Below are 21,322 nucleotides of genomic sequence, written 5' to 3'. Positions count from 1 at the left end.
ATAAAGACAAATATCTATAATTTTATATAGATTATAAAATTATTAGTATTTTATAATTATAATAATTATTATTATTCCTTTTGTTCTCTTTCCTGCCATCTCAAATTTCCTCTAACATATGTTTCTCCTATCACTCTGCAAGGTGAGGTAGGTCATTGAAGTCATCACTGCATATTTATAAGACTTAGAACATTAGGGTCAGGAATACCTTGCTGTGAACCCACCACAGCTCTTCCTTCAGTTAAGTAACTGTTTTTAAGTCCTTATAGGGATAAAATAAAAATGTGTGGTTTCCCCCTTAACTATTGTATGGGGGATTTTAATAAACACATACTTCCCTAAAAAGTATGTGAACCATGCATAACTGTCAACACAAGCAATATTTGTTGGAAAAGTAAAAAGTGTATAAAATTTGACACTATTTTTTTTCTTTTTTGGTTTTACTTTGTCTTTTAAGGCAATTTGTTTAAAAAAAAAAAAAAAAGTCCCAAATTGAAAATCAGGACCTGACTTTTCAAGGGGATGACATAAACCAACAGTATTAATTTTAGATTGTTTGAAGGTCAGGGATAAACAGCAGTTCAGTGTTTAAGATTGAAAGATAAAAAAATAAACCCAACAAATCAATGCACGCGTGTGTGCACACGTGCACACACACACAGAGGGAAAAAAGCATTCTTCCTAATGCAAGAATTTTTTAGACATACTGAAATAATGTTGTATTTTTGGCTTCTATACTACCATAAGAAAATATAAATATATAAATTTTAAGGTTGTTCTCACTTAAGATAATATGTGAAGTGTGCAAAGAAGATGGGGGTGGGGGGAAGCACAATGCATTACATACTATGTGTCAAGTGGCATTGGGCATAAACTTTGCTTGTGTTAGCACATGTCCAGAACAATATCGTGCTTGTTGCTGCTTCACAGTTCCACTAAATTGCATATCTATATGGTGTTTTTTACTAATCAGTCAGATTTGTAGATCATAACATGTGGCTCAAGGATGAAGCCTGTTATTTATTTACTTGTTTTTTACCAATAGCAGAGAGTATTTGGGAGTCTGATTTTTTTCCCCAATAACATCATTCTTCTCTGTCTGTTCCTCTGCTTGTTCAATGGTGATTTCGCTTTTGTAACAAGAATTTTAAGACTCTCAATATTCCAATAATAGAATCCAAATAAAACATGAGGAAACGAGGAGACTAATGCTATGGGGAGGAAGCAGATGATAAGAGTGACTGAAGAATATCGGTAATAATCTTCAAGAGGGAATTGAAAAGATTTTGTTGTAGAAACACTGCTGTAGAATTCTTGCTACACTGAGATTTGAGCACCACTGCTCCTAAATTTCATGACAACTGGTTCATTTATAAATTAAATTGATTTCCTTCATGCAAAAAGCTAGATTCACATTGTTGGGAAAAAGGCCCTGAAATAAAATGTTTTACTTTTCTCTATAACAAAATGATATGAAAATATGCCACTGCATTCTATGTGTACTTCTGTGTATGTTAAATAAACGCGTTGGCCTTTAAAAAAAATGGCTGAAAAGATGAAATTCACTTTGTTAGTGTGGGACGTTACACATATGAAAATAAACTACCCACTCAGTACCGATTTTGAATTTAAGTATCATTGAAGAATCTAGAGAGAGAGAAAAAAAGAACCTCTTCCCGGAACAATGGTGCTCTCGGGAAATGCTCTTTGATTATCTGTGCTCTGGAGCAGTGAAGATACCAGCTGTGCAGAAGACAGCATATTTGCATATAAAAAGAACAAAATGGTTCAAATCACTGTTGTCAGTTCCAGAAGACACTCATTCACCAGCTTGTCCCCAGCTCCCTCAGCTTCTCTCCTGTCAGTTCTCAGAAAATACTATTTTTTCTTGTTTTCATGAATACTACCTAGATGACTGAGACTCCGTCCTCAAGCAACTGAATTAAAAACAAGTCTGTACTCATGTCTTTTCCAGTCTCGGTGTCCCACCCTATATGCTGAAAGCCCCAAACTGGCCTGGCATCATCACCTAACACTGTGTGCAGACGTGGCTTTTTGTGTGCAAGCTCCAAATCCACGTTCCACTTCAGAAACAAGTGCTTGCAGCTTTCTGCTGCTCTTTTCAGCAGGAACATATGTGCTATTTAAGAAAGGATGAAAACGCTATTCTAAGAATGGAAGCAGGTCCCTCTGAATACTAAAAGAAATAACGTGAGTCAGTTAATGGAAATCTGTAGCCTTAGAACTAGGATCAGAAAAGTTAGAGGAAATAACACAGAGAACAGCCTTAAGCCTTTTATCTGCCCAGAGGCCAGGATGACAGCATTATCTCAGTACTATCAGTTTGACATGGGAGCCAATAGGATTCCTATCAGAACAACCAGAGACGCCCTCAATGGATCCAGAAGAGCATGTGGGATAGTGAGGAGGGGCTGCTTACCTTCCCTGTTTTACCTCTCAACCAAAAGATGAGGCCAGGGTGGCTGGTGGAGACAGGTCCAGAAGCGGTGGCAGAAAAGTCAGAACCTGAGTCACCAGAGATGGATGGCTAAGAGAAGTGCACTCAGAGTTGTTGAACTCTAACGACTCAGAATGACTGATGTCTAGGAGGTATTTGGGAGTCTGAGGACAAATGAAGGAAACTGGGGCCTGGAATGTGGCCTTCAGGGGTTGACAGTCTACTGAAAGAATCCATTTGTTTGGGCAGGAAATAGCAAGCGATCTGGAAAGCAGTTGTTCAATCTGGAGGTCTCCACACAACACATTTACTCATGGTCTGGCTTTCACCAGATCCTTAAAAAGGCAATTTTTAGACACGCTTTTCCAAACCAAAGCATTTTAGAAGAATTGCACTGTATATATTCCATCTAGAGGTTTAAACTTTAAAAGGTGGTGCTTAAATTAAGGTACTTTTTAAAAACTTCAGTAATATTTTTTATAAATGTATTACAGTTGTATCTATATGTGGAATTAATACTTTTGTTAATGAAATTGCTATCAATTCACTTTAAAGTCAAATCTTTTACAAGTAGATTCAAAGTATTAAATCAAAGCCTCACATAAATAGAAAATAAGAGGGGGAAAGGGAGAATGGGAGGAAAAGATCGTTCTGAGGGGATAGCCTCTTGTTTCACTGTCTCCATGTAGCATATCATTTGGGGGAAGACAGTATTGAAGAGCTTGAAGAATGTAACTCCCTACTTTTCTTGACTCTCCTGAGTCAATCATATGTGTGATTTTCCTGTAGACAAAAGAAAAATTTCAATATTCATGTTGAATATGCAGCTTTAGGAGTGTCAATTCTCCCATCACAAGATGGTTGACTCACCGGAAATAAAACAGATACAGATAAGCTAAAACTAGAAATGACTAGCAATCCAGGACAAGAACAAGAGAAAGGAGACAGTGAGTGTGTAGGTGAGAAAGCAAATGTGGGATAGCTTGAGGACAGGAAGGGTCTAATTATTCAGAGCAAGATCCACAAGTTCAACCACACATGGAAAAAGCATAGCTCAGACAGTTTGAAAGTAACAGACAGCGGTTCTGGGAGAATCAGAGTTTGAAGGAAACTAAAAGTATAGTTCTTAGAAAAATGGGGATCTCCAGGGAGAACACCTCAAACCTAAAGCTCAGCAGAGCTCCTGCTAGCTGAATGGAGCACTTCAGGGCCCTAGCTATAAAGGCAGTTTCAGAACAAAGAAGTAGTTTACACGACCCAAATTTTAAATAAAAAAAAAAAAAAAAAAAAAAAGACATCTTCTCTCCTCTTCCAGAGCACGTGCTGCACTAGGTAAGATAAAAATATGAGACACCTTCTGTTTGAGGGTTTCCTTCAAGTTCTTACTTGCTGTGTGGAGTAAACTGCTTAAGTTTCCCAGTCATGGATCCCAGTCCTGACTCGGTGATGGATTTGTTATGGAGTTTCCATATCCTCATCCTGAAATGGGGATAGTAACTGTAGTTCTTCTCACTGAGGGTTTGTGAAGATCCAATTAAATATGTGAAAAAAAGATTGAATTTCTAACGATGTATAAATAACATATTTCTCACTTTCATATATATTTGCTCATACACCCTGTGAAAATAAGAATTATAACCCCCAATTTACACATAAAGAATCAGAGTTTTAGAGAGGGTAAGGGCTTAACCGAAGACAATAGAGATTAATACCATTAAGTGATCACTTACACATCTAGCATCATTCTTAGTGCTTTAAGTATGCTACCTCAGCTTAATCCACCAAACTCCCCAATAAAGATGAATTGTTCAGAGTCACACAGGCAGCCAGTGGCAGAATCAGGACTGAAATGCTCTCAGGATGGCAGCCCAGCCCATGCTCTCAAACACCGTCCTTGTATTGCATTCTCTCGGGGTTCCATGGTATAGGCTGAAATGTAAGCTCAAATCTTTGAGACCTATTCTAGTCCATTTCCACTATGCTAGCTGTGTGTTATGCTTCCTGTTATTTGTTTACATATGCTCTTAAGAACATCTCTATAAGAAGATTGCTTTCCTCAGGGCTTCTGGGTGGCTCAGTTGTTTAAGCATGCAATTCTTTTTTTTTTTTTTAATGTTTCATTTATTTCTGAGACAGAGAGAGAGAGAGAGAGAGAGCGTGAGCAGGGGAGGATCAGAGAGAGAGGAAGATATGGAATCTGAAACAGGTTCCAGGCTCTGAGCTAGCTGTCAGCACAGAGCCCGAACTGAGGCTCGAACCCACGAACCATGAGATCATGACCTGAGCTGAAGTTGGACACTCAACTAACTTAGCCACCCAGGTGCCCCAGCATCCGACTCTTGATCTCAGCTCAGGTTATGATCTCATGGTTGGAGCACCATCTCAAGCTGTGTGCCAACAGTACATAACTTGCTTGGGATTCTCTCTCTCCCTCTCTCTCTGCCTCTCCTTCACTCACTCGCGCACACACCCTCTCTCTCTCTCAAAATAAATAAATAAGCTTTACGAAGATTGCTTGTTTTATGATGCTGTCATAAAACCAGAATCATGAAGTGTGTTTGTGAAGAATTTTAGACATAAAATTCTAAACAGGTAAGCAATCACCAGCTATACAGTCTAGTTACAGAAAGCCCTTGTTCAGCTCAGCCTATAACTGATTCTTCCTGTCAGTTATTTCTAGAAGAACTCCAAGGGCAGTAAGGCTCTATCCTTCCTAATATATAATTTTCTAATAACAAAGTACCAATGATTAAATAAAATATTTATTGAGAATTTTATTTATTTTTTTAAAATATTTTTTTAATATTTTTATTTATTTCTAGGAGAGAGAGAGACAGCGTGAGCAGGGGAGGGTCAGAGAGAGAGGGAGTCACAGACTGAAACAGGCTCCAGGCTCTGAGCTGGCCGTCAGCACAGAGCCCGACGCGGGGCTCGAACCCACGAACTGCGAGATCATGACCTAAGCGTAAGTCGGACGCTTAACCGACTAAGCCACTCAGGCGCCCCTATTGAGAATTTTAAAATGAATATCTTTTTTACAAATAATTGTGTCATCAATAATTATAAAACATTTCAAGGGCATAGCTAAAAATATACATTGACGTTATGAAGAAATAGGAGAGGGAAAAAGCAATGGCGTTGATGTATGCATTCAGTTCACAGATATTTATCGAATGTCTAAATGTGCCCAGCATGATTCTAGGTGACAGTTTCACAGCAGTGAACAATAAAAGAAGTTCCTTATATTATGGAGCTAGTACGCTAGTGGGGCATGAAGTTTAAAATAATAATATTGTGAGAATTTTAAACAGGGTCTTAAGCTGAAAGTTGAGGAGTGTGGGGGGATCATGAAAAGTTTCTCTAAGGTGACATTTGAGCTGTGACCTAAAACTTACCAAGAAGCCAGTTAAGGGGAACAACAAATGCAAAGATCCAGATATTTGGCTTGTTTGAAAAGCAAAAAGAAGACCAAAGCTGACAAAGAATGAGCTAGAAGGATAAGCATATGTATGGTGAGAATGGCCTACTCCTCAAGATCCTTGTAGAAAGTGGTTGGATATTTCAATTTTATTCTAAGTAAAATGGAAGCCATTCGAAGATTTTAACTAGGGAAGTGAAGAAATCACATTGATATTTTTAAAAGATTATTCTCGGGGCACCTGGGTGGCTTAGTCGGTTAAGTGTCCAACTTTCGCTTGGGTCATGATCTCACGGTTCGTGGGTTCGAGACCCGCGTCGGGCTCTGTGCTGGCTGCCAGCTCAGAGCCTGGAGCCTGTTTCAGTCTGTGACTCCCTCTTTTTCTGACCCTCTCCTGCTCATGCTGTCTCTCTCCTAGAAATAAATAAAACATTAAAAAAATTTTTTTAAATAAAAAGATTATTCTCTTCTGTCAGGAGGAGACTATGCAGGAGCAAGATACCAGCTTCCCATGAGGAATCCCCTAACTGGCCCCGATGAGAGCTGATAACTGCTTAGAATTGAACAACAGCAGGGGCAAAGGAGGGAGTTGGTCAAATTTAGAAAATATTTTAAACATAGAAATTATAGAACTTGATGGATTTAATGTGAAGTTAGAGAAAAAGGGAATTAAGAAAGTTATATTTGGAGATTTGCATAACTGAATGGATGGTGATACTTTTTATGGAGATGGCCATCATGAAGGAATAACATTTTGGGAGGGACAGGAATAAAAACAATCAAGTTATACCTCTTAGATGAGCAAGTGGAGATATCTAGCAGGCAGTTGAAAATGGGACTAGAGAACTCCAAGGAAAAGTGAAGATAAGAGTTACAAGTTTTGAAAACAAAAACCTAAAATGTTGTTTAAAGCCATGGACTTTGAAATTGCTTAGAGTGACAGGGTGTTTAAGTTTTGTGAATATTGGGGATAAAACTGATATTCTGAATTTGGACAAGTTCTGACCTGGAGATACCTCTTTTGCTTAAATTGACTTCTGAGACCTTACTGCCATAGATAACAGCCAAGAATAATCTCTTGCCCTTATAAAGTAGAAGTAATATGAGAATAAGTGGCAAAGCACTCAAAAAGCTTTGAGCTTTCTCATACCAGGTATATGACTGTAGGCAAGTCACTTAATACCCCTGAGAGTCAGTTTCTTCCATTTTAAAATGGGCATAGTACCAGCTTTGTCAACTTCAAAAGGTCAAAGTCCAAGTTTGAAGCATTTGGGAAAAGACTGCTTTGTACAGTGGAGACATGAAGGAACTTCTCTTTAATCCTACTTTCCACTCTACTGGTCTCTTCTCCTCCCCATAGGACAGCTCCCAGGTGGCCTGGGATACGTTTGGATACCATCTGCTCGACAAGAAGACTGACTGATAAATTTCAGCCTCAAAGACAGCAGCATCAGGGGATCTTGCTCCCTCACAACCTCGAAGGCTTTCGACTTTATGCAAAGCAAAACCACCCAATGAACAAAGCCCTTAGGTAGTCCTGATTCCCCAGTTACCCATAAGCGGCAACAGATGCTGCTAAGGTAGACCTGTTCCAGTGACCAGGGGCTCTCAGTAATTAGACAATCGAGGGAAGAAAGTAATTAGGTAAAACACACAGAAAGAGTAATAAACTAGATGAGGTATGTTGCTCACGGAAAAAAGACAAAAATAAAGAAGGTAGAAAGTAAATATTTTGTTCTAAAAAAAAAACCCTAATTTAACAAATAATTTTCAAAACCTATGTGGAACAATCTGAGTTGGTCTATGAAGTTAACCTGGTTAAAGACCCCCTTTAACTGAGAGCTCCCATGGTACATTGCTCAGAAAGAAATGTGACAAGAAGAATAGATCTACTTTATCACAACACAATCCAGTTAAATGATACGGTTGCAGCAGATAGGAAGTGGGAAGAGAAGTTTGATTTCTCATTTATTACTGATGTTTCATATCTCAACTTCCTCAAGAGCACCAAACTAGAATGTAGACCAGTGTCAGTAAGAACAGGCCACATTCTAACTGCAGCACACATTAAATCTTGAGACTCTAAACCCCTGCTCACACAGTTAAGAAGCTCTGATTGGTTCATTTCCTCTCTTCTTTCAGTTAAACCTCTAATTATTTCAGCAGTACAAAAACATAATCCAGATCTTAGATTACCCTTCACTGTCTTTGCTTTCCCACTCCTGCACTTTCAACCACAAAGAATATGGCCTTTGGAGTTACAATCTATATTCCTCCACTTCCTAGCCATATGCCCTTAGGCAAGTGACTGAATTCATCTGTGAAACGTGAATAATGGAAAGCACCTAATGGGTCAGTTGTAGAAGCAAAGATAAAAATTGAAAAGTGTGCAAGGGTGCCTGCGTGGCTAAGTTGGTTAAGCATCTGACTTCAGCTCAGGTCACAGTCTTGTTATTTATGAGTTCGAGCCCCCCATCGGGCTTTGTGCTGACAGCTTAGAGCCTGGAGCCTGCTTCCAACTCTGTGTCCCCTTTCTCTGCCCCTCCCCTGCTTGCACTCTGTGTGTCTCTCTCTCTCAAAAATAAACATCAAAAAAAAATTTTAAGAAAAGTATTCAGCCTAATGCCTGGCACGTAGAAGGAGTTCCATAAGTGATAGCATTATGCACACAAAGGTAGTGTTAAGACCCGCTGCTCGAGGAAGAATTTGCTGACTATCAGGAAGTGATTCACTCAAGGATATATTCAAAATAATAAAGCTTAATCAATCAGTAAATGTATGTCAGATACTAGCGTAAGTGCTTTATGTACATAAACTTATTTAATCTTAACAAGAAACTTATAAGGTAGATACTGATACCCTTCCCATTTTACAGATAAGAAAACAGATTCAGGGACACCATGTAATTTTTCTAAGATCTAGTGACTAGATGGTAATAATGATAGGACTCAAATGCTCCAAGTTGGCTTCACACTCCCGTCTCTTAACTGGTGAGATATTGCCTCCCCACTCAAACTGTAGACTGGAATCTGAGACTGATGTGCAGAGCAACTTCTCTCAGTTGTCTGTTATTTTTTGTTTCTGTGTTTCTGAAAAGGTCTCCTCACAAGTACTGAGAGTTACCTGATGCTGTCAAGATTGCAAAAGCTTAAAGAAAGGGAAGGTTCTCAGGTATGCAAACTCTGCATAGGTAAGCAGTTGTCAGAAGCACAGCATGGCCACGGAGTCCATTGTGTCCAGCTCAGTATGGCTAAGACATCTTCGGTTTCATCTAGCGTAACCCTAAAGCCGCTAGGGCTCAATGGTTCCTGATGCTCAAATGCAATTTGCTAGCAATAGACAATGTTTAAAAACTTGTGTTCATCTGGAATTTGAAAATAAGTTCCAAATATGTGTGCAACGATTGTAAAATACTGCAAGAAAATTTCTAGAGCCTTAATTACTTTCGATGTGGGTTTATAAGGAATAGAGAGGGATATGTAAATAAGCATTAAGTCCATCACCTTGGAAAATGAGCTCTAGGATTTTGTTTCATGAAATTTGCTACTCCCTTTGCCTGAATTGTCTCTTGTGTTCTTTCTACAACAACTGAAATCCCGCTCATCCTTCCAGGTCTGGTCCAAATGCCTCTTCCTTTGAGATGTTGTTTCTGATGCCATAGTTATATTTAATTACTGTTTGTTTAGTATTTCCACAGTTGTTGGTGTTTGCCTTTACTTTGCCCTTATTATAGTCTGCCTGGCATTATAGTTGTTTGTTTCCACCACCTCCTAGAAAGTTTTGGGAAGCAGGGATTAATAAGAAAGGAATATATCCTGATGATTAAAAGCAGGAGCTTCAGAATCAGACAAAACTCAACTTGGATCCTGACACTGTCACTCAACTTCTATAAGATCTTTGGAAAGTTGACCATTGGAAATTTTAAATTTTCTTTTAAATTTTTTAAATGTTTTATTTATTTCTGGGAGAGAGAGAGAGACTGCATGAGCAGAGGAGGTTCAAAGAGAGAAGGAGATACAGAATCCGAAACAGGCTCCAAGCTCTGAGCTAGCTGTCAGCACAAAGCCCGATGCGGGGCTTGAACCCAAGAACCGTGAGATCATGATCTGAGCCGAAGTCAGACACTTAACCGACTGAGCCACCTAGGTGCCCCTGGAAATTTTAAATTTTTTATCTCTTAAGTGAACATAATGTGGGTAAGCGTGCTCTGCATTCAGACTCCTGGGTTCAAATCTTGGGCCCATTGCTTTACCGGTTCATGTCTGTTTCCTTTCCTGTGAAATAAAATGACTAATAAGAGAGTAATTATGTTCTGAAAATGGGAGTTCCTGGTTGGCTCAGTCAGTTGAGTATCCAACTCTTCATTTCGGCTCAAGTCATGATCTCGCAGTTTGTGAAATCGAGCCATGCATCCATCGGGCTCTGCGCTGACAGCCCAGAGCCTGCTTGTAATTTTCTCTCTCCCTATTCTCTGCTCCTACACTGCTTACTCTCTCTCTGTCTCTCAAAATAAATAAATAAACATTTTAAATAAATTGTGAAAATGAAAGTAATTAATTTATGTAAATGACTTAGGACAAAGAATGGTAAACAGATAAGCACTCAATAAATGTTTATTATTTTTAGTGTTACCTTGTAGAGTTGTGGTGATGAAAACAGGGCATCCTGTTTATTAAGAGGTAAGTACATTTCATGGTACCATAAGTAAGGATTCTCAAAAAATGCTACCTACCACTGGGCTACTACGGTGATCCTAGCTAGCACTTTGCATAATACCTGGTCTTCAGAGGGTACCCCCCAAATTATTGTTCAATGGAGAGCAATGTTTCTTAAGGGAAGTATCACATTGAAGAATCAAGGTAAAGGAGATCTATGTTTAATGAAGCAACATAAAAGGAAGAGCACAGGGGTTAACTAATTCTTAGCAGGTGCTTCTTTTTTTGCTTAAAGATGATCTTACAGCTTATAAGAAGTAATATTTTTATCAATAGATTAAATGCAGAAATATACCTCTGTGCTTAATACTCCCTTTAGCTGGAGCAGCATACCACGTAGAGGGTAAAAAGTACTAAAGAAGATAGACTAAAACCTTCCATTTTTCCCGTGGAGCTTTAAAAAAGAGTCAGAGCTTTATAATCATTTATAGAACAAAGACTAGCAGGAATGTAGAAGTGTGAACACAGGGGAGAAGTGGCAAGTTTGGCTTCCTAAGATTTTTTTTTTCTTTTAGAGAAACATATGAAACAATTCTTGATTTATAGCAGTTCATAAAGTATGAATAGACCTGACATGCAGGTTAATGAAGGCCCTAGCAAGCTATAAAAGCTGTGTCTATAAAAAGACGAGACTGTTTTTTTGTGCAGCTTGTCAGTCTGAGCACATTTTAACACACATTTCAAATTCTGAACACAGAAAACTGATCACATAACTTACATGACTTTGTGTTTTTTGTTTGCTGTTTGTTTTTTGCTTTTGCTAACCAGGTTATTAGAAATATAGTGGCTCTGAGTGTTGTATTTAAGTGACGAATCACTGAATTCTACTTGTGAAACCAATCATGTCATGTATATTAACTAAATAAAATTTTAAAAAAAGAAAAAATACAACCATAAAAAGAAATATAGTGGCTTTAGATATAAAATCCAAAATCTGTACACATAACTTAATATATGATCCAATAGAAGAACAAAGTATTTGAATCAATACCCTCCTTTGACAAACTCTTAGCAACAAAATAGGATAACCCTCTCTTTTTGAAGCCACTCTACTATTTGAAGTAACCTACCAAAGGACATCTTGTCATTGTGCCATAATATAATCTTGTCATAAAACTGAATTTTAATTACTGAATTCTAGAATGGTACACCTCACTTACCTAGTATAGTGGGTTGCATACCCACAAGACTGTTTTTACTTTAATCCTCTATTTCCGTAGGAAAAAAATGGTCTCTACAACTGGTAAACTTCAATTTGTCTATTTAGTCACATTATGTATGGCAGAACTTGCATGACTTCCAGGATGAATGTGAAGTTAAAACACTTGGAATCACTGATTTTTCTATACATACCACTATTCCAAAGGACCAAGTAGTAGAGGAATGGAGAACCCAATTTGAGAACATATTTTCCATTTTTTTCTTCTAGGAAGACAAGATGGCTGGCCTTTCTATGTGTAGCTTGGTATCTAATGACAAATGAATACTTATTACATGGTTTTTTTTGTGTGTTTTTTCTGGAGTTGAAGTCTAACTTGTTCCAAGCACCAAGTGTATGCTTATGGTGCTCTCCTGGTTTACGATGTGAATTCTCCTTTCCTCTTCCTATTCTTAATCCTATTTTCTTCCTTCAAAAATTGAATTTAGTTAGTCTTCCTTGGAAAGCCTTTTTTGACTACTCCTTCCTGCACTCATTTGATCCTTTACACTATCACTTATATTCTTAGAGATCCTGAAAAATCACTAAGCTTTAATTTTTTTTAATATTTATCTTATGTTTAAGAGAGAGACAGACAAAGTATGAGTACGGAAGGAGCAGAGAGAGAGGGAGAGGGAGACACAAAATATGAAGCAGGCTCCGGGATCTGAATTGCCAGCACAGAGCCCAACATGAGGCTTGAACTCACCGACCACAAGATCATGACCTAAGCAGAAGTCAGATGCTTAACCAACTGAGCCACGTAGGTGCCCCCAGAATTGCTAAGCTTTTAAAGATTTTTTAATGACTTCAGGAGCCCTAGTTTGACCTCTCTAATTATACTATGAGCTAATTTTGAAGACAAAGAGCAGATTTTTACCACGTCAGATATGACCCTTTTCTTGCTCAGCTTATTCAGGTTATTCATTTTAAAAAATTACACCTGATTGTGACATTTATATGAGCACACTGTTGAGATTTGGGAAGCTATAAGTATAAAGTATAACAAAAGTAATAAAATCCTACTAATTTGTCATAACCAGGATTGAATCTACTCACACTTATTCTTCCAATATTATTCTTTCATATATACAAAGAGAGTTTAAATAAGAGTCATGTTGTATATGCAGTTTGTTATTCTGTTTTTGCAGCATTTATATTCCCTTGTTGGATGAAATATCCTTTTAACAGATGATATTTAAGATTGTATAGTATTCCATCTTAAGACTATATGTTTTACTATAAAAATTAAACAACACATGCTGATTGACTCTGAGTTGAGAATAAAATACAATGGCTTGCACTTTCCTTCATTTATCCTGATTTCGCGGTATTAGGAGAAAAGTCAAGAAATGAGATAACAAAATGGACATAAAGAGAGTTAACTATGTCTGAAAATATATTAGGAAATTTGACTACATTGCAGAGACAACAGATATATTTCTACATTGCCAATTATTGATTTTTATTTATGCTAATTTTCCCTGTATTGCTATGCAAATTATAGCAGTTGCTAAAGACTTCTCAACTTAAGAGAAAACTAAAAAATAAAGTAAGGCTGTGTTAAATAATTTGAGCCCTGGATTAGTCTTATTTTATACACTAATAAAACCTACGTGGGAAGAGGTGATACATTTTCTTTCAAGAGGAAAAAGTCTCTGGAAAAAAAAAAATAACCCATAGGCTTATATGTGGACTCTTAAAAGATAAAACAGCTTCAGAAAAGGCAAAGGATTAACAATCTGTTAGCTTTGAATCCTATCTCGATCTGTCTCTTGCTCACTAGAGGCTCAGCAGCACTGAATCATGGTGACTGATCCTATTACCTATGGAGTGAAGGAGACTAGAAGAGGCTATGGGGCCAGGATCTCACTGGGTGAGTATTTCTTCTGTCTCACAATTGTCCTACTCTGACCTCGGCATTCCAAGTGGTCCTTCATTATTCTGCCTTTTCTGCTGAGGCTCTGTTTACTTCAAGACCAAATCAACTCATAACTTGGTTTCATTCCCGATCAAACCAGCAACCCAATTCACTACCATTGAAACTCAGTATTCCCATTCTTGTGACCCTTTACCTGTGGCTTAAATATTTACTATAGCCAGCCCCTCCTGCTTAGAAAGTCACCTAGGTCTTATATTCAGTATAGACCCTTTCCAAATAAGTATCTATATCCCAAGTCCCTTTGGATACACAGAAGCCTTCTTTGACTTCTATATCTAAAATAGTCCCTCCACCCCCCAGTCAATTACCTCTCCCCCAGACATGTTCCATGCAGTTGTTCTATTTACTGTATACATAGAACTTAACACTACATGAAATTATTTACTTACAAGTTTGTTATGCTCCCAATACAAAATGGATGAAATACCAATTTGTATGGTTAGAGCTTTCACTCCAACATCCGTATCTTTACATTCCTATCATAATTGACACTGAAGCTGTTGTCACACCTAAAATGTGTCTTTTGATGTGCCATATATCTGGTCATTAGCTTCCTTTAGGTATCAGCCATCAAGGTATAAATTATTTTAAGAATATAACTTCACAGTGTCAATAAGGAAGGACTACACGCGCATGTGCGCACACACACGCACACACACACACGCCATCTCTCCTATGTATTTAATATACATTAGTGCCCATTGTTTTGGATTTATGATATCAGTATGTTTTCATATTATTATGTGGCTGCTATATAAGTATTCTATTGACCTTGGATCTAGTAAATGGAGAAATGAGCAAAATAAGCATAATTAAGAGGATAAAATTAAGGAATGGTTAATTGAAAGGTTTGTTTTTTTTTTACATCTTAGTCAAGATTAGCCTGCTCTGTGTATTTTCCACAATGGTTTCAAAAGAAATGCACCCAGAGTTTAAGAAATGATCTCTCTTCTTAAGTGCTAACTTTTTAAAAATGAAAAAAATTATTAAACTGTAAGAAAATCTATGCTCTCTTCGGTTTTTGATTATTGTCTCTTTGTGGAAATAAAAAAGGGTATCAACACACTTAAATGAAACGATGATAAAAACATGGATGCAGAGTTGCATTTGTAAGGGCGAGTTAATATAATTTAGATTCAGTAAACCACGAGAAGAATAGTTGGTAATGGTCTTGAGATACTCAATTTTTTTTTAGCAAATGCTGATTTTGTGCTCTCAAGACATTTTTAACCAATTAGCTTGCTCAATTGACTAAGCATCTCCTACCTCATTTACTTGAATAAAGATGTAAAGAGGAATTTCAGCAAGATATAGTGATTTTATAATGGCATACAGACAAGGCAGAAACAATCCTCAGTGGAAAATAACTTATAAAAAGCAATATGACACCTAGCAAAATTAGTGCAGTTATTTTCCCAATTTAAAAGCAAGGCCATTGGAATCTTTAATCTACTTGAATACTTTGGCAAAGAATCAGAAGTAAAATACCAAAAATTTTGTTGAAAAAATAGATGGAAAAAAAAGCTTCCTACTTTATTTCAATTTTTTAAAGAATATTTTTGTATTAAGATCCCTTGCTTTTTTATTNTCTCTCTCTCTCTCCTAGAAATAAATAAAAAATATTAAAAAAAAAAAAACAAATATACATCCTTAAATAATGATAAAAATATTTAGGAAATGATTATTCTCTCATTAATTATGAAATTAACAGGTTAGGAGGTGACGTCTTAAAGTATTTGTGGAATTATAAAAAACTAAAAAAAAAAATCAAAAATATACAGTAAAACCTATAGGAATTTAAATGTAATGTCCTTGAAAGAGTAGTTAATTTTTTTTCTTTCTTCCTTTCTTTTTTAATAGTACAATTGAAGATTTTAATGTGCTCAGAAGCATAACAAATAGTTTGGGGAATATATCTTTCAAGATCAACAACACAATTTCCTGAAGACTTTCAATAACCTTGTTTACTTGTAAGACATTTTTTTGTCACATGATAAGATCAAATTATCTGTTAAGAATTCTTGTGTGTCTTTTAAAAAAGTATGAAAAAAGAAAATTGAAGTTTTTTAATGGGAAGAATATTAATTTGAATAAATACTCACAGCTGATCATCTCTTAGATCTCTGATTCAAAGCCAGAAATATAGGTGATGACAGCATTGCTAAGGAATTTGACCAGGCTTTCAAAACAAAAATATATACCTAGGTATTTGAACAAGACAGATAACTTTATTTGAAATAGAAGATACATATTTGGCCCAGGCACCCTGTCCCTTGAAAGGTGGTTTCCATGTTTGACTAACAGCCTCTCCTACAATTGTCTCTGCCTCCTTCGGATTTCACATTGTTCTCCAGGATGAAAATAAGAAAGATTTATATGTGTCAATAAATACATTAAGTTAGGGGTGCCTGGGTAGCCCAGTCAGTTAAATTTCCAGCATCAGCTCAGGTCATGATCTTGTAGTTCGTGGGTTCAAGCCGTACACTGGGCTCTGAGCTGACACTGAAGAGCCTGCTTGGGATTCTCTCTCTCACCTTTTCTCTCTCTGCTCCTCCTCCACTTCTGAGCACTTGCCTGCGTGCACACTCTCTCTCAAAATAAATAAATAAACTTAAAAAAAGTAATAGCCTCCACATTACTTCTAAAAAATAAACACACTAAGTTATTCTAACAAATCTTAACTCTTTGAAATCCTACTAAAAAAAGTAAAAAAAAAAATAAATTTCCTTTTTTAAAATGAAAGATGAATAGACAAAACCTCAAGTAGCAAAAGTTACAGTGAGTCAAGAGGTACCCAGAGTTCTTTTGCTACTCAACTTCTTTTCTGAAACAAGTTCTTTCTATATATGACGCCATCTGAGAATTCTCTAGAAAAAAATAAGTATAGTATTTTTGGTTTTACCACAGAAGTTTCTTGAGTTTTCACATTTGTTTCTTAATTCCTGGGAAAATTAAAAAAAAAAAAAAAAACACCCTAGAATCCTTAACTTACAGCACATTTTAGCTACATTTATAACAAAAATAAAATGTTTAAAAAATAAATTATACCAAAATCCAGAACATTGACAACACTAAATGCTTGTGAGAAACACTCACAACAGAAACACTCAGACTTTGCTGGTGGGAATGCACAATAGTACAGCCACTTTGAGAGACATTTTGGCAATTTCTTATAAAACTAAACATACTTTTGCCACATAACAATATGCTTCCTCATATTTACCCAAAGGTGGTGAAAACTTATGTCTACACAAAAACTTGCATACAGCTTTATTCATAATTGTCAAAACTTGGAAGTAACCAAGATACCCTTAGTAGGTGGGTGGGCATATGACCTGTGGTATATCCAAATACTGGAAAAATATTCAGTGATAAAAAAAAAAATGAGCCATCAAGCCATGAAAAGACCTAGAGGAAACTTAAATGCATATTACTAAGTGAAAGAAGCTAATATGAAAGGGTGGCATACTGCATGATTCCAACTACACGACATTCTGGAAAAGATAAAACTAGGGAGACAGTAAAAAATATCAGCTGTTGCCAAAGGTTAAGGGAGAGAGGATGAATAGACCGAGCACATAGGATTTTTAGGGGAATGAGGATATTATATATGATACTTTAATGATAGATATATGTCATTATATATTATCCAAACTCATAGAATATACAACACCAGGAATGAACCCAAACGTAAACTATGGGCTTAGAGTGATAATGATTTATCAACATAAGTTCAACAACTGTAACAAATGTATCACTCTTGCAGGGGATATTAAAAATGGGGAGGCTATACATTTATGGGTTCAGAGGATATATAGAAAAATCTCTGTACTTTTTGTTCAGTTTTGCTGTGAACCTAAAAATGCTTTAAAAATAAATTCTATTAAAGAGAAAAAACAAACGAAATTTTAAAAATTACACACAATTTTTATATCAGTAAATTACATTTCAAAATGTAATATTTTGAGCAAAGGATATAAATTTGAAACCTATTTCATTGTATAATGAAAATGTATAATCCTGGATTAAGTGAGACTTCAAGCCACTAAAAAACTACTGGAGATAATAAATGTATATATTTCAATTTGTCCGTAACTTTATAAAACATGTATATTAATATTTAAAGGTTTGCCTATCTGGTCTCTGTATATGAAATTGAATACATGTATGTATGATTCTATAAAACCTCATTACAAATAAAATATAAAGATATCAGTGAGCTTTCAAAATACTTCAGAACCATAAACTCAGATTATTTACCCATAAACTAGGGAAAGTAACACGATATGGAATTAATTCTTTTCCCTCAGCTTTATTGCTTTTTAAACTAAAGTACAACAAAAACAATGCTGTATTAGTTTCACGTGTAGAATATAATTCAACAGTTTCATAGCATTTCTCAGTGTCCATCATAAGTGTACTTTTAATCTTTACCTACCTCCAGGTAACACCTTCAAGAATGAATTTTTATAGAAAAATGTTTATAAAAGTTTGTAAATTATATAATAATAAGCACTGATATAATGATATAAGCAACCTAAGGTTGCATACTGTATATATAAACTATTATTATATTTATCAGTATAAGTAAGATGGAATTCCTTACCAAGGATGAATTCCAACTGTGGTTCATTTGGAGTCTTCTGAATACCTATCAAAAATGGGTAAAAAATCAGATTAAAGATATTTAAGTCATTATCAAAGATATGTCAATACATGCTACTGTGCTTCACCCTACCCAGGATATATAAATATATTATTTGGAAGAATGAATTAACCCAGTTAATTGTCCAGACTTATATGCCATCAGTTCTCAGGGCAGAACATAATATTTGTAGCAGAACTAAATGTAACTAAAGACTTGACTGATCTCCTTACCTCTAAGTTAGCTCCAAAGAAACTCAAAAATACTGGTTTTTGTAAGCTTTGCAAATTTAAAACATATTTTTCCATTTTTAGTTTCTTTTAGATGAGTGTAGACAGAGGCAAAGCCTTCAAAAAATATGACCTCACCAAATTACTCTCCTATATAGATTTTTCTTTCAAACCATTCCAGCCTGCTGTGAAAAGTGAATTATTAATGAAAGAGGTATCTCTAGTAAGGTTGTCAAGGACATTATGGTGGTGGTTATCCTGCCAACTAATAGATAGCTCAAATCAATGTTCTGATAAATGTTTCTGTTCCTTTTTTCATAATTTTTAAGAAATCTAATAACATGGCTTAGACTGAAGTGGAGAGAATGTCTGAGAACAAATAAAGAGATGGGAACTTGTAATGGTTAGAAGGTAGCGAGATCAGACTGTGCTAAGTGATAATGTGGTAAAATGTGATAACATGGGTATTCTATGACCACCTGCAGCTCAGGGTCTTCCTACACAAGAGTGGATGAGGACTTGGATACCACTTATTACAACTCATGGGTGGCCAAGGAAGAAAAACTAAAATTAGTGAAAAAGTAAACTACTTGGTAATAAATGTAAAAATATTACAAATCATTTTCTTATATATTTCTACTGGTGCATTTACCAAATACAATTTAAATTTACTAATATTGGGTCACTAAATATTGTTAGAACCATTTCTCTGTATAAAAGCTATTTGCTTTTTTATTTACAGGGTTAACTTTTGTTTGTTTGTTTGTTTTTGCATAGTAGGCATTTATTTTTTCTCCTGTTGACATTTCACAAAATATGGTTAAAAGTATCAGACTTTTAAGAGAGATGAGACTGGTAATCATTAAGTAGATCTCTATTCATTTCAAATAATGTAGATTTAAAAAAATTTTTTTTTAAAGATTATTAGTAACTGCTGTAAGCTTTGACAACCAAATTTCTTAGAACACATATCCAACCAATACCATTTTCTATAGGTTATTTTGTTTTTTAATGTTTATTATTCATTTTTGAGAGAGATCACATGTGCATGCACATGCATCAGTGCGGGAAGAGCAGAGAAAGAGAAGGAGAGAGAGAACCCCAAGCAGGCTCCACTCTGTCAGCACTGAGCCCAATGTGGAGATCAAACTTAGGAACCTTGAGATCATGATCTGAGCCCAAAATCAAGAGTCAGATGCCTCACTTACTGAGCCACCCAGGCTATCCTTTAAAGATTATTTTTATAGTGTAAATTAAATGCTCTCATTTAATTTAGCAGATATTTGAAAGTAATAAATAAATGGCCAACAGGAATCTTTTGAAAAGAAAAGACACAATCCATGCTAAACAATAAAACCTAAACTCTAGGATTTGAAGCATGATAGAAAACATACAATTCTTCCAATGATTTTAATTACTTGAGTAGCACAAAAAAACAATTCTACTGTCAAAATGTAAATCTTGGCCAAATCTCCATGCTTGCTCTATTTATGTGACTTAGTGATGCTCTAGAGGATAGCAGTGACAATCTACCTGTCTAGGGTAACAATTATGTCCTAATGCTTTCAACTTAAATGCCTTTGATTTTAAAGAGAAAATTTCTATGGAACATTTCTATGTTGTGGGGAACACACAAACTTACTTGTGAACTGGAAGTCCCCAGTATCATTTGCCTGGGGTGTGGGAAGAAAGTGCTGGCCTTCTTCTGATGCTCCTTCCTCTTTGATTTCCATGATTAACGTTCACAGTTGTTTAATCTTCTCAATTTTCACGTCCAAATGTCACTGCCAGTGATTCCTGGTTTAATATAGATGTATCTTCACACTAAAAGCCTGATATCCACTGAAACTCTGTATTTAGGAAACAGCAACAGTAAAAATCTTAGTTATTTCAGAGTTTAGTATAAAGCTAAGAACTAAAGGTAGGTCAAAACGACAACTTCCTACCTATCTCACCTTTATTTTCAAGATCTATCCACCTAATTTATGCATCATAAACTCTAGGTTAAATGGATATTCTCTATGCAATCATTTTATGATCGTAAGAGGGACTTCTAAATTCTGAAAGGTATATTCTTCTCTTCTAGGTCATTCTGTAAAACAGTAGGTAGCAATAGAGGCTGTGGCTAACTAAATATGCATCTAATTTAGCAGCAAGAGCAGATAAAATCTTGTCAAAGTATTAGCATGTTTTGCCAAGGTGAAGGTTACTATTATTCCTTCCATCAGATCTACCCTTTATGCTCATCTCTCCATCCACCCTTGTTAGAACATTACTCATGAGGCCATAAAGATAATTTGGCATGACGCTCTTCTTCCAATATGAGCCAACAAGTAGTACAGGGAGTTTCCAACCTGATCATTACCTATAGTCTTACTTCTCTGCCTGATAAAGTTTTAATTGCTTAATGATCAGGCTCTATGGTAAAAATAATGAATAATAATTCTAAAAGGCTAAAGGTCTAGGGGAAATTAAAGTAACAGCAAAATCATGAAAATCAGCATGGGGGAAAGAAAGTCTCTTCAAGAATTTAATACCCGGTTATGCAGACAGCCTCAAATAGTTTCAAATTCATTCTGATATTCAGCCTGATATATATGACCAAGAATGAATTAGAAAAAAAAAAAAATCAATGTTGTTTTTTTTTTTTTTTTTAATAGTTTATTGTCAAATTAGTTTCCACATAACACTCAGTGCTCATCCCCACAAGTGTCCT

General features: G+C 35.9%; 1 protein-coding gene across 2 annotated transcripts in view; it reads right to left on the bottom strand.

The window, feature by feature from the left end:
- The window catches only part of INPP4B (inositol polyphosphate-4-phosphatase type II B), a 367,279-nt gene extending 348,900 nt beyond the window's left edge, over window positions 1-18,379 (bottom strand). Inside the window, exon 1 of one of the 2 annotated variants that reach the window (XM_077755934.1) lies at window positions 18,338-18,379. The gene's annotated coding sequence lies outside the window, so the exon portion shown is untranslated. The remainder of the gene's footprint in view (window positions 1-18,337) is intronic. The other variant, XM_077755935.1, reaches the window with a different exon arrangement.
- Between the last annotated feature and the right edge of the window lie 2,943 nt (window positions 18,380-21,322).

This window comes from Crocuta crocuta, unplaced genomic scaffold, assembly GCF_008692635.1.
Source record: "Crocuta crocuta isolate KB4526 unplaced genomic scaffold, BGI_CrCroc_1.0 scaffold112, whole genome shotgun sequence".
Lineage (NCBI taxonomy): Eukaryota > Metazoa > Chordata > Mammalia > Carnivora > Hyaenidae > Crocuta > Crocuta crocuta.
Note: the sequence above shows the minus strand (reverse complement) of the source record. Positions and strands in the feature narration are given on the sequence as shown.